General features: G+C 37.6%; 1 pseudogene; it reads right to left on the reverse strand.

Moving 5' to 3' along the window:
* Positions 1-7,128: 7,128 nt before the first annotated feature.
* Positions 7,129-10,602, reverse strand: LOC110719098 (annotated as a pseudogene).
* Between the last annotated feature and the right edge of the window lie 1,160 nt (positions 10,603-11,762).

The following is an 11,762-nucleotide window of genomic DNA, read 5'->3' on the forward strand; positions in this document are numbered from 1 at the left end:
CCTCAGGAGATTGTCTACTACGACCAAGCTCCTCCTCGTCCGAGCCTCTTGGCCTCGAGCGCGAGCGGGACCTCCGTCGCTCCTGAAAAACACAAAATCAAAAGGTGTCAATGATGCAAAATAAAACAAATGGTAGAAATGAAAAAAAATAAGTGATACCTCAAGAACGTCGCTAGAGCTCCGACAACTCGCACCACGCCGAAGCTTGATGATGCAATACTTTAGCGCGTCCACCAGCTTCATAATTCCCATCACCTCCGGGCGGTTAGGCTGATGATAAAACAAAGAAAAATCAGTAATAAACAACATTAAAAGAGTGGATAATGCGTCGAAGAAAACTCACTGGCTCAAAAACCTCGGGCACTGACTCCTGCGCCTGTCTATAACCCTCTAGCGCGTCGGAAATATGGTCCTCCGTGATATTGATTGGCCCAGGGTAGCGGACAGACTGAGGAGGAATCTGAATCCTCCCCACAGGGTGGATGGTCGTCTGAAAATATGATCGAATAATCAAGTTATTCGACTATTTAAAACAGAGACCAGCAAAGAAGATTCTCGAAAGAAATCATACCACGGGAAGACGGGGTGGAGGAACCAGAGAGGGAAGCAAATCCCGTGCGTAGTCGCTCTCCATGTGAATGAGCTCCTACCATGGAAGAGTATAGCGCTCTCCCCTGTTGATCAACTCTCTCATCAAGCGGGAGTCCAGCATTGACTCTGACGGGGATGAAGGTACCACAAAGCGATCGCCGCTGTGCTGACGGACGACGCGCTCCCCAAGATACCAAACGAAGCGCCCAGTACCAACCAAAATGGTACGGTACACTGAAAGACGGACGACCTCGGGAAGATCAGTCATCCCGGCCCAAGGACGGTACTGGACATCGATGGGAACCTGGAAACCATAAAAAAATTAGGCGTGAAACAACGGAAACAACATCAGAAGGATCAAATGCAACAAAGCTAATCCTTACGCCAACGGAAGAGGTGCCTCGGCGTAGTAGCCCACGAAGCGCCGGAACAGACTCCACTCGTGACTCTCCTCGGTCACGCCAGCTGGCCTCGACGGGGAAGTCATGGACCGCTCCCCGACGCCGGCGATGAGCCAAGCCTGGGAAGTACTCGTAGAACCATAGCTGCAACAAAAATAATATTCAGCACACGAGTCGAACAAGCTAAAATGAAACAAGAAGGGAAAAGATCATCACCTCTACGACTCTCCACAGGCCGTAAACGGTGACAGGGGACTCGTCATTCAGCAGACGGCAGCCATGACGTAGAGACAGAAGAAGATCCGCGTACCCAAGACTGGCCCAGCTGTAGGATCCTATCTCGGGGATCCTGACCAAAGAGGGGAGGTAGTAGAGGAGCACGCGTGAACTCCTGTCGGGAGAGAGGGTCATAGAGATCAGGATCAAGATGAAGATCCGCACCCGCTGCTCGGTCGTCGTATCCTCCATATCGAAGTCGCGAGCAAGAACTGAAGCCGACTCCGATCGTCCACTCCTAGGACCACCTCGAGACACTGGTCGGGTCCTGATGTGCTGAACAACCGGACCCAACAAATCAGCTACCTCAGCCGATGTCCAAGATAGGTCAGACATCTGGCCTACTGCCCGGTCAGTAAAGCGCAGCCCGCTGATCAAGCTGAAATCTAGGGGGGTCACCGTCATCTCCCCCCAAGCAAAGTGAAACGTGTTGGTAGTATCCCAGAAATACTCCAACAATGCGCGAACGACCGTCGCGCCGCAACCCCGGGGGCTGCGAAACCCTACAACTGCTGCGTAAAAATCGAGCAAGCCAGACGACTCCCATAGGGCGCTCGTAGCAGGATCCCTCGTAATGACCTGGTGAAGTCGAGGGATCAAATCACCGGCCCCGGAACCATGCTGGCGAAGTGTGCCATCGACTATGCCGGAGAGCGCACGGTGGGAGACGTGGTTTTCACGGCAAAAAACCAGCTGGTCTGGGGTCCACAGAGGTGGAACCCACCTACCCCTACTCGTAGAAGTCCGAGGCTCGGACTCCAAGACGTCGTCGTCCATGCCCTTGGGGCTAGTGGGAGTGTCCTCCCAAAAAGCCCGACGCCGGCCAAGGGAGGAAAGGTCGCAATCTCGTCGTCTAGGCATGCTATTATCACAATCTAAATATTTAGCATCATTTCCTAAACATTTAATTCAAGTTGCATATTTATAATAAAAATCTAAATACTTAGCATCATTTCCCAAGTTATTTAGTTGTTTATTGAATTATATGCTAAATTTTATTAAAATCTAAGTGTTTAGCATCATTTCCTAAACATTTTAAAGATCTAAATACTTAGCATCATTTCCTAAGTTATTTAGTTGTATATTGAATTATATGCTAAATTTTTACCTCAAGGCTAAAAATTGGAAAAATTGGCAAAATTTTTACCTCAAGCGTGGCGCGGCAATTTTTGGTAAGCAAGAAGCAAAAATGGTGAAGTGTGAAAGCAAGTATGAAGAAGAAATGTGAAATGGTGAAGTGTGAAAGCAAGTGTGCGAATTTAAAGACAGAAAAGGACAAAAAGAAAAGTGACCGTTGCTTTGACTGGTTCAAACAGCGAAAAGGAAAAAAAAGAAAAAAGGAAAAAATAGGAGTCCCGTGACACGGGATACTAGTCCCGTCTAACGGGAATCCCTGACCATGTCACGGGAACCTGATGACATGTCGCGGCAAAACTGAGCTTGGTCAGGGAATATTCTTGGCTTTTTGACTAGTTTGGCTGATTTTCCGAGTTTATTGGGCGATTATTTTTCTCTACAGTTACGCGGAAAATCCCAACTGATATTTAAGGGGACTAAAATTACCATTTTACCCCTAGTAAGCGTCAAAGCCTATTTTTCGTCATTTTAAGCATTTGATATGGTCGGATAATCGGCTTAAAATTGTGAATCATCTGCGGCCCACGTTCGGGGATAATCGAACCACCATACACTTATCAATTTTCAGCAATCGTTGGCTTTCCTCAGGCTTGGAAAGCGTTATCGGTGGATTTTTCTTCAAGTATAGAAAATCGCCAAGTCGGCTTTCCTCAGGTTTGGAAAGCGTTATCGGTGGATTTTTCTTCAAGTATAGAAAACCGCCAAGCCGGCTTTCCTCAGGTTTGGAAAGCGTTATCGGTGGATTTTTCTTCAAGTATAGAAAACCGCCAAGTCGGGTTTCCTCAGGTTTAGAAAGCGTTATTGGTGGATTTTTCTTCAAGTTTCGAAAACTGCCAATTCGGCTTTCCTCAGGTTTGGAAAGCGTTGTCGGTGGATTTTTCTTCAAGTATAGAAAACCGCCAAGTCGGCTTTCCTCAGGCTTGGAAAGCGTTATCTGTGGATTTTTCTTCAAGTATAGAAAACCACAAAATTCCTTTGTCGGCTTTCCTCAAGTATGGAAGGCATTAGCGGTGGATTTCTTCAAGCATAGAATGACACCAAATTCGTTCGTCGACTTTCCTCAAGCATGGAAAGTATTATCCGGTAGCTTTCTTCAGGCTTAGAAAGGTACCAAACTCTTCAGTCGGCTTTCCTCAAGCATGGGAAGCATTTCAACAAATGTCACTCGGTGGATTCCTTTAAGCTTAGGAAACTGCCAAATTCGTTTGTCACCGACACACTGGTACCAGATACGTATTCTATCCCTTTACTCTTTTATCTGTAGAACTAATATTTTTCTACAGGTATCGATGTATACAGAGTGGTTTAGGATCGCAAAACGTCTTAAATCATTCTCCGTCCCTATCGACTACTCGTTTTCGAAACTGACGTTTCTACAAACTCAGTCAAAGTGGGGGCTTCTATAGACACCTAAAAATGTCTCCCCAAAACCAAACCCGATGATAAATAACCTTTCACCGCCACTGTTGGTCGGGTTTAGTATTTAATCCCGAGAGTGCTTAAAAAACTCGTATTTTATTAAATTCTTATTTTTGAAAGGTCCATGGATTAGTCTTGATATTTGGTAAAAGCATAGTTTTAATTTTATCCCAAGCTTGTTAATGAATTTTAAGCCCAAACCTTTTTATTTTATTATTTTATTATTTATTTTTGGCCCAAATATTTTATTTATTTTTATTTCATTATTTTCTTATTTTAACCCGAATAATAAAAGTCAGGACAAAGCCCGAAATTATCAATCGGCACTTAAAAAGCCGAAAGAAATTAGGGTTAAAAATGAATTTAGACGGAAAAATGGACTGGAACTGACCGTGTCACGGGAACCCTTCCCGTCTGACGGGGGGACTTCCCGTGACACGGGAAGTTCTGTGTCCTTTCCGTGTAAACCCTTAACGCGTTTTCCGTTCCGTTTTCTGAAAATTTCCCGCATCATTCCAAAATTGTACCGTGCCACGGGAATATGTATCGTCTGACGGTACTGTCTAACCGTGTCACGGTACAGTCTGACCGTGTCACGGGATACTTTTTAGGGTTTTTATCATTTTAGGGTTCCGTGTGCTCCCTTAGCACGTTCCTTTAAATACCCCCTCATTTCTGATGTACGGGGCAACCAGAATTTTTATGATTCTTATTTTCTCTCTTCTATGATATTAACCTAAACACTAGCCTACCCTTTTCACTTCAAAATTGCTTCTTCAAGCACTCAAAGGAGTCCATATTTCACTCGAGGTTCTATCCTTAAGCCAAGGTGTGAAAGGTAGAATCGTTTCAGGGTTTGGCCCCAAAATCAACTTTATTTTATTTAATTTAATTTAGTTATTGTTTTATTATTTCCTTGAAGTTACTAACTCGTTTATTATTTTGTAGTTGCAAGCAAACAGATTCAAAGTAAGGATCATGATCTTTTATTATTATTATTTTTTTTCTAACAATTATATGTTGTTGGAATCCTAATTAAATTGGTTTTAATATTAATGTTTATTCTATTATTTTTATGATCACCATATTGCATGTTTAAAGGGAATATGTAATTGAAAATCACGCCTAAATAAGATAATTTGGATAACCGGTTTAGGTTCCTTTTTAATCTTATTATTAATTCAAGTGATCAGCAAATTTTTAGAATTATGTGTGCATTAATCTTAAACCAATTTAGTTAAATAATAGTTTGGAGCGAATTGAATTAGTGTTTGTATGCCTTTGAGATCACATGAATGCTTTTCAATACAAGAATCGAGTAGAGGCCAATACGGGCGAATGTGACTCCATGACTCACTTCGTACCATCATCCCCGATCCTCCTTTCGTGGTTCCGAACCATATGGAGTTAGTAATCTCATGGATTATGAATGGGGTGTAACCTTCACGGGTCAATCGTTGTTGCCTTCGTTGTCCCTTATTCGTGGTTGCCTTTTATGATCCGTGAACGGTTTACAAGTTCCTTAAAAAAACTTGTTGGCGGCTCCCTACTTTATTTGTCCCTAATCGTAATGTCAATTCCCACTTCCTATGAGTGCCAAGCATATTCACCACATGCTTTTAACGTAGGCGCACTTCGAGCGACGCCTACACATATCAACCATTGTTATTTATTATAATAAATTAAAGCAAACTTAACTAACATACAATAAATACTTGAATAAACTAACATTTATCTAAGTCACTAACATGCCAAGTGTAAACTAAAATAACAATTTTAGAAATTATAATGTCACTAACCTATAGATCTGCACTTATTAGTGAGATTCAAAGCAAGGAAAAGATACAGATCCTACAAATAATAACACTTAAACATTATTTAAGGTGTAAAATGTCAATTTTTATCTTAAAAAAATGAAAAAAGGTAAAATAATAAATGAACACTTAACGGCAGGAGGATGAAGGTGGTGGTGGTTCTGGTAGGAGCAAGGACGGTGGAGGAACTTGAAAAAAAGGGGTGGTGGATGTGGTTAGGGTTTAATCAAAAAATAAAAATTAAAACATAAATTAAAAAAAAACCCTCACCGGCACTGCAACCGGACTTTTTGGAATGTCATCGACAAGAAACACCTGTGACAGGCGGCTGCTACAAGGCGGTGGTGGCTGTTCATACCCACCGATGGTTAGTGGTGGCGATTTCGAATTTTTTTTTAAAAAAAAAACAAAAGAAAACAGACCGTCGGGGAGAACAATGGCAGTGGGATCCGGTGGCAGTGGCAACGCTGGGCTCTGGTGGCGGGGCGTTCTCCTCTCTTCTTCCTCTTTCTCTTTCTTTCTCTCTTTCTCCCTTTATTTCTTTCTCTCTCTTCCCCCTTTTTTTTCCTTGGTTCATTCGTGAAAAGCAACAAAACCTAATTTGAAGTTCTAATTTTTCGACGGAAAATTTTCTGTCGGAAAATTTTGTTCCGACAGAATATTCCATCGCGAATAAATTTGCTACGGAATATTCCATAAGAAATAACATTTTCCGACATAAATAAATTCCGTTGCAACATTAGCGAGGGAATTTCCGTCACAAAACCAAATTTCCGACGGATTTTAACGACAAACTAAATTCCGTCGTTGAATTTAAATTTGGCGGCGAACAAAGAGGTCCGTCGTAAAAATTCCGTCGGTAACATGTCGTTTTCTAGTAGTGTTGTACTACACACACGTGCGTGCCTCGAAACTTGGGGTCTTGGGGAATGCGATGCACGGGAGTGGGTACGATCCCTCTTATTTTTTTAGAGTAATTTTATTTCCTTTTTTGCTCATCTTGTTTTGGAATATTGTTATCAGTTACAATATTTACTCTGTTTGACTCTTCGGATTCTCCATTAAACGTGGAGATTAATGGCTGGCTGTTACAGCCGTTTCCCTTGATATTTGCTAGTCATTTTCCCTAATTTATGTTGGTCGTTACCTTCTTCTATGCTCGCCGTTGCTCGCCTTCACTTTATAAATACTCGGTTCATTTTTAACCAAAACACACAACAATTCATACCTTTCTCTTTTCTCTAAAATACTAAACAATGTTCTTGATTTTTTGGGCAACTATTCTGAATTCCAGTCGAATTTGTAATTGCACATAAACTCCCACGCCGTGCTTATCATAGAGGGCGGCCGCTTCTTGTCTACTTCACCGGGAGGTAGCGCGGAATTGTGTTTTAGGTCAGTGCTTCACTACGACACGGTTATTGTCAGTTTTGGATTCATGCATCAAGAGATAAGTAATTTCTGTTTTATTGCTTGTAGTATAACAATAAATATGTAAAACTAGACATTATTTGTAGCTCTTCATATCATAGATAAAAAAAAAGTGAAGCATACAATAATCTATTCCAAGTATCAGGAACTCCAGGAAGACACCAATGACTACAATCAAGACGAAGAGTGACTATATCATCTATATGCTCGGTGAGATTCTTCCAATCCTTATACCTATAGATACCTGGATGAGCATCAATCCGATACCTAGATAGTTTCTTAATGTTCAAGTATTTTACTTGAGATTTACTAAACTTTTTAATCAATTCCTCAATAATGTCTACTAAAGACTTAGGGTAGACAGCTGCATAGTAATCAACTAGGGCAAGTTTGGTTTTATTGTAACACCATTTTTCAAGAGTCTTAGTTTTGTGCTCGGCTGAAATCCTTCGAAAGAAAACAGTGGTTTTATTTGGATCCACATTTTTCTCGATCCAATTTGCCCATGTTTTCATCCCCGTTTCGTACGCTTGCTCCATTGACATTTCTTGCATTAGCTTCCCCTTGTATTCAATGTAATCCCATCTGAAATTTCATGAAAAATGTAAGATGTACGTAATATATAGCACTTATTACTTTGCCTCGAAATCAATTTCAATTTACATAAGTTTTAGGTACCTAGTTGACTAGTTATCACATTTTTGTGTAATTTAGGTATTTTTAGTCTAGTACAATCATTTCTTCTCTTTAGAATTCGTCTCATGATTTTGACTCTATGTGTAATTTTATACATATATATAACAAATAATAAAAATTATAATTATAATAAATACAAAAACTAACTAAAACTAGGAACTTTTTTTAAAAAAATACCTATTACATTTCAGATTTTGTGAAAAACTACCTTATTAAAAAAATGTTGTAAAAAACTACCTTATAAACACTAGATGTTGTAAGAAACTACGTTATAAAATACTAAATGTTGTAAGAAAGTACCTTTTGTTGGATTATTGCATTGAATAAGTGACATTTAATGACCTATTTTCAATAATTTTTTCTCTATTTCCCATCTAATTTTTCCATAATCCCTTATAACCCCTAATTCCCCTTCTCGATCAATGTTAAATCAAATATATGGGAGCAATTACAACATTTAGTTTTTATACAATAGTTTCTTATAACAATTTTTTTACAAGCTAGTTTTTCATAAAATTTGAAGTATATAAATTACTTTTCACAAAAAAGTCCAATTTAGAAATATATATGATTGACGCGTAATTTTGACATGCATTTTAAGTTGTTATCCATATTCCTTGGGGCACATGATAACAAGATCATAAAAAAAAATCATAATATGAATACTCTTGTTAATTTTTATTTTTTTATTTCAAAAGTTTGTCCTATACTATAATCAATTAATTATAATTTAAGAATTTTGTTAATACCCAACAACACATATATTAGCATTAAAAAAAAATTATACTGTTAGTATGATCCAAAATATCTATAATTAATCAGATTATATTCCAATTAATTTTTTAATTAAATAATTCTGTAAATAAATAGGAGAATATTGTAGATGTACTCAAAATTCCAGAAATGAACCAAAAGTTGAATTCATAATGCAACGGTACAGGCAATTTGTCTTTGTTTTTTGTGACTATATGACACTAAAAACAAAGATGAATTATGGCTCATCTCAGATCTATCTTTGGAATTAGTTACTATTATTATCAACCACTAAAAATCGATAGTAGTTAGCATATAATACGGATCGGAGTATTATTGATGGCTGCGCTAATCAAGATAGCTAGTAGGACTTAACAAGTGAAAACTTGCGTATTATTGTACCTTTTGGCTGAACCGGGTTGCACCCACCAAAAGCCCGAGTTGAACACCATAACATCAGCCCCGGTCCACATTTCGGAGTTGGGTGAAAGCTTGTCGAGCGCAAGAACCGTTTTTCCACTTTTATGGTTTTGGTCTAAGTCGACAAGAAACGGACTCCAATAAAACTCATCAGTCATGTTATAGTCTTATAAAAGTTGAAAATATTTTAAGTGTTTGTTTGGTTGATAATCAAATTTTATTTTTTATATTTATCGAAATTGAATATACCTTTGCTTTCCAAAAAAGCCTAGGGACTTTGCTATTGTCTCGAAGTTGCGCACTTGAGGAAGGAATGGAAGAATGTAGGAGGCAAGCAAGAGATTCCCACATATTTCTATTGAGTGAGTCCCCTACTAAGATCACCCTTTTGTTTCGAAGTCTTTCCAACATGTCTTTTCCATTAAACCTACAATAAAGCGAAAAAGATTAATTAATACAATTGATATGGAATGTGTAGCTCAATAACAAAAGTTAAAGGAAATATACATTAATGTATATAAAAAATTTCAAAGAAATAAAATACTTAACAAATTACGACTTATGATTATATACAAATTGAAGGGATGTGTGAAAGGCAAACGGTATATGTATAAAAATTGTACTTTCAACTTTCATCAACTCTTTGTACCTAAAAGTTCGATTCAATTTTTATTTTGAGTGTTTTAGAAAGTTCCACTTATTATACCATATTCTATTTTTGCATACATTTTATACAACATTTTCCCTCTTATCCCACACTATTTATACTTTTGTATTCAATCATCTCTTACTTATCAAACTTTTTTACTTATTAGTCATCACTTTATTTTTCGACATTATCGACCTTTCTCTTACCCCCGGCCCATTGACAATTACTTAGAAACAAGGTTCTACATTGAGTTAAGTGAACTGATGCTCCAAAAAAAAAAAAAATAAAAAACAAAAAACCAACCGGTGAGTTGATGAACTTTTGAAAACGAAGGAGAATTTTTGTTTCAAAAAAGTTAACAGGATTAAAAAAAAAAAAAATACAAATACTAGCTACTCCATATTTAAAAAAAAAAAAAATGTATACAGCAATACAGTAAGCAAATTAATGCAGTTTTTAGTCATAAGATTAGGTCTTCAACTCTTCATCCATCGTAAAATAAATACTTGAACATTATGTTAGAGAACTATATTTTTTTTTTGAAAAAAAAAAATTAGAAATAACTTTACTACCAAGAAAGCACAGAGAAAGAAACATACATTGGTATGTCACAATCATTAGCTTCCCATCTCCACTTCAAAAACTCAAAATCGGGCCTTCCATTCTTATGGCAGCTCATCTTCTCTTCGACGAAGGGGCAATTGAGAGCATCATAGCTATCATTTCGATCTTCTGGCCTGTAAACCCATCTTCCATCAAATATATTGCATTTCTGTTTGGTTTTTTCATTTGGTATTCCTACCGAATAATTGTATTAAAATTTGAAGCTTTTATGGGTAAACTAGCAAATCTTGCAATTGAAAGACTTATATTTTGATGTGTTTTGTCTAAAAAAAGAAAGAGTAGACACCCCACTAAAGTTCCAAGTGTGAGTAATTTCCAAGAATCATACATGGAAATTTTCAACTCCATATTACTTTATTTTACGATCACTAAAGTTTCCCTAATTATTTAGTTGGATTATTTTTTGCATTACTCAAGATTTCTAAGAATATTTGGTACATATGGATATGTAGGTCAACTACTTTTAAGAGTTGTTATATAATTAAGCATGTGTTTGTGCATGTGGTAAGTAATTAATTGGAGGTACAATAACTAACCCTATTCAATCCAAATAGAATCTTCTTTGCGTAAGGCCAAATGTTTTAACACGGCAATTATATTATAGTAGTATTATATTTTTAATGTCTAGGTACATGCTTCAATTAATTCTTTTCAAGTACTTTGAGTAGTTAATACGAACTGTATAACTGTGGTACTTAAATAGAGGGTGACACCAATTAATGAAATATATCTTTACTAAATACTTCCAGAAATTCTTGGCCTCAAGAGTCTAAGTGGACTCAAGCAAGGGTATTTTTGTAATTTAAAAATAAAGCGTACCTTATGTGTATCAAAATTTAGTACCAACAAGATATATAGGTAAAATCATCCTTAGTAGTATAGAATTACCATCCTACAACACATTGCTATCATCATATATAGTAGTGCGGTTGGTATCATATTTAACAAATATTGTTGTTGGTATAAGTTGATAAATTATTGTTGGTATCCTAACTAGGATTCCCTAGGTACTTAGCTGTGTTCGATTGGTATTAGAACCATAAGGTTAAAAGCTAAACTAAGTTGTTAATTTAATTAATAATTATGTAAAATTGGAGAATGCTAGACCTTCTATTGAGTGTAAGAAACCTGATTTTAATCATTATTATCATATTCCTTAAAATACTAGTAGTTTTGACTCAGTCCTTAATTATATAGAAGATCATATTAGTGAATTAAGATCGGAAGTTGATAACATATGTTTTGGGGGTTTTTGTCCCTCGGGAGAGTTACAACAGGAAAACTGATTCCGGCGTGAGCTGTACCTGCAAAACAAACGGAGACACCGATTGGTTGGTGCTCCGCCTCCGACGCACAAGTTAGTAACTTAAAGGGATAGAAAAAGATGCGGAAATTTAGGTGGGTCTCTGCTCGGATTCCAAGCTCGGATGTCTCTATCACAGGGACAGTTTGTAATAAATGGTAAAACGTAAAAACGTGCTCCCCAAAAGAGGGGAATCTCCCTAATTATAGGATCCTTGGGATTTGTGCCCCTGATTAGGTCACTGAACC

This window comes from Chenopodium quinoa, unplaced genomic scaffold (genome assembly GCF_001683475.1).
Source record: "Chenopodium quinoa cultivar QQ74 unplaced genomic scaffold, ASM168347v1, whole genome shotgun sequence".
Lineage (NCBI taxonomy): Eukaryota > Viridiplantae > Streptophyta > Magnoliopsida > Caryophyllales > Amaranthaceae > Chenopodium > Chenopodium quinoa.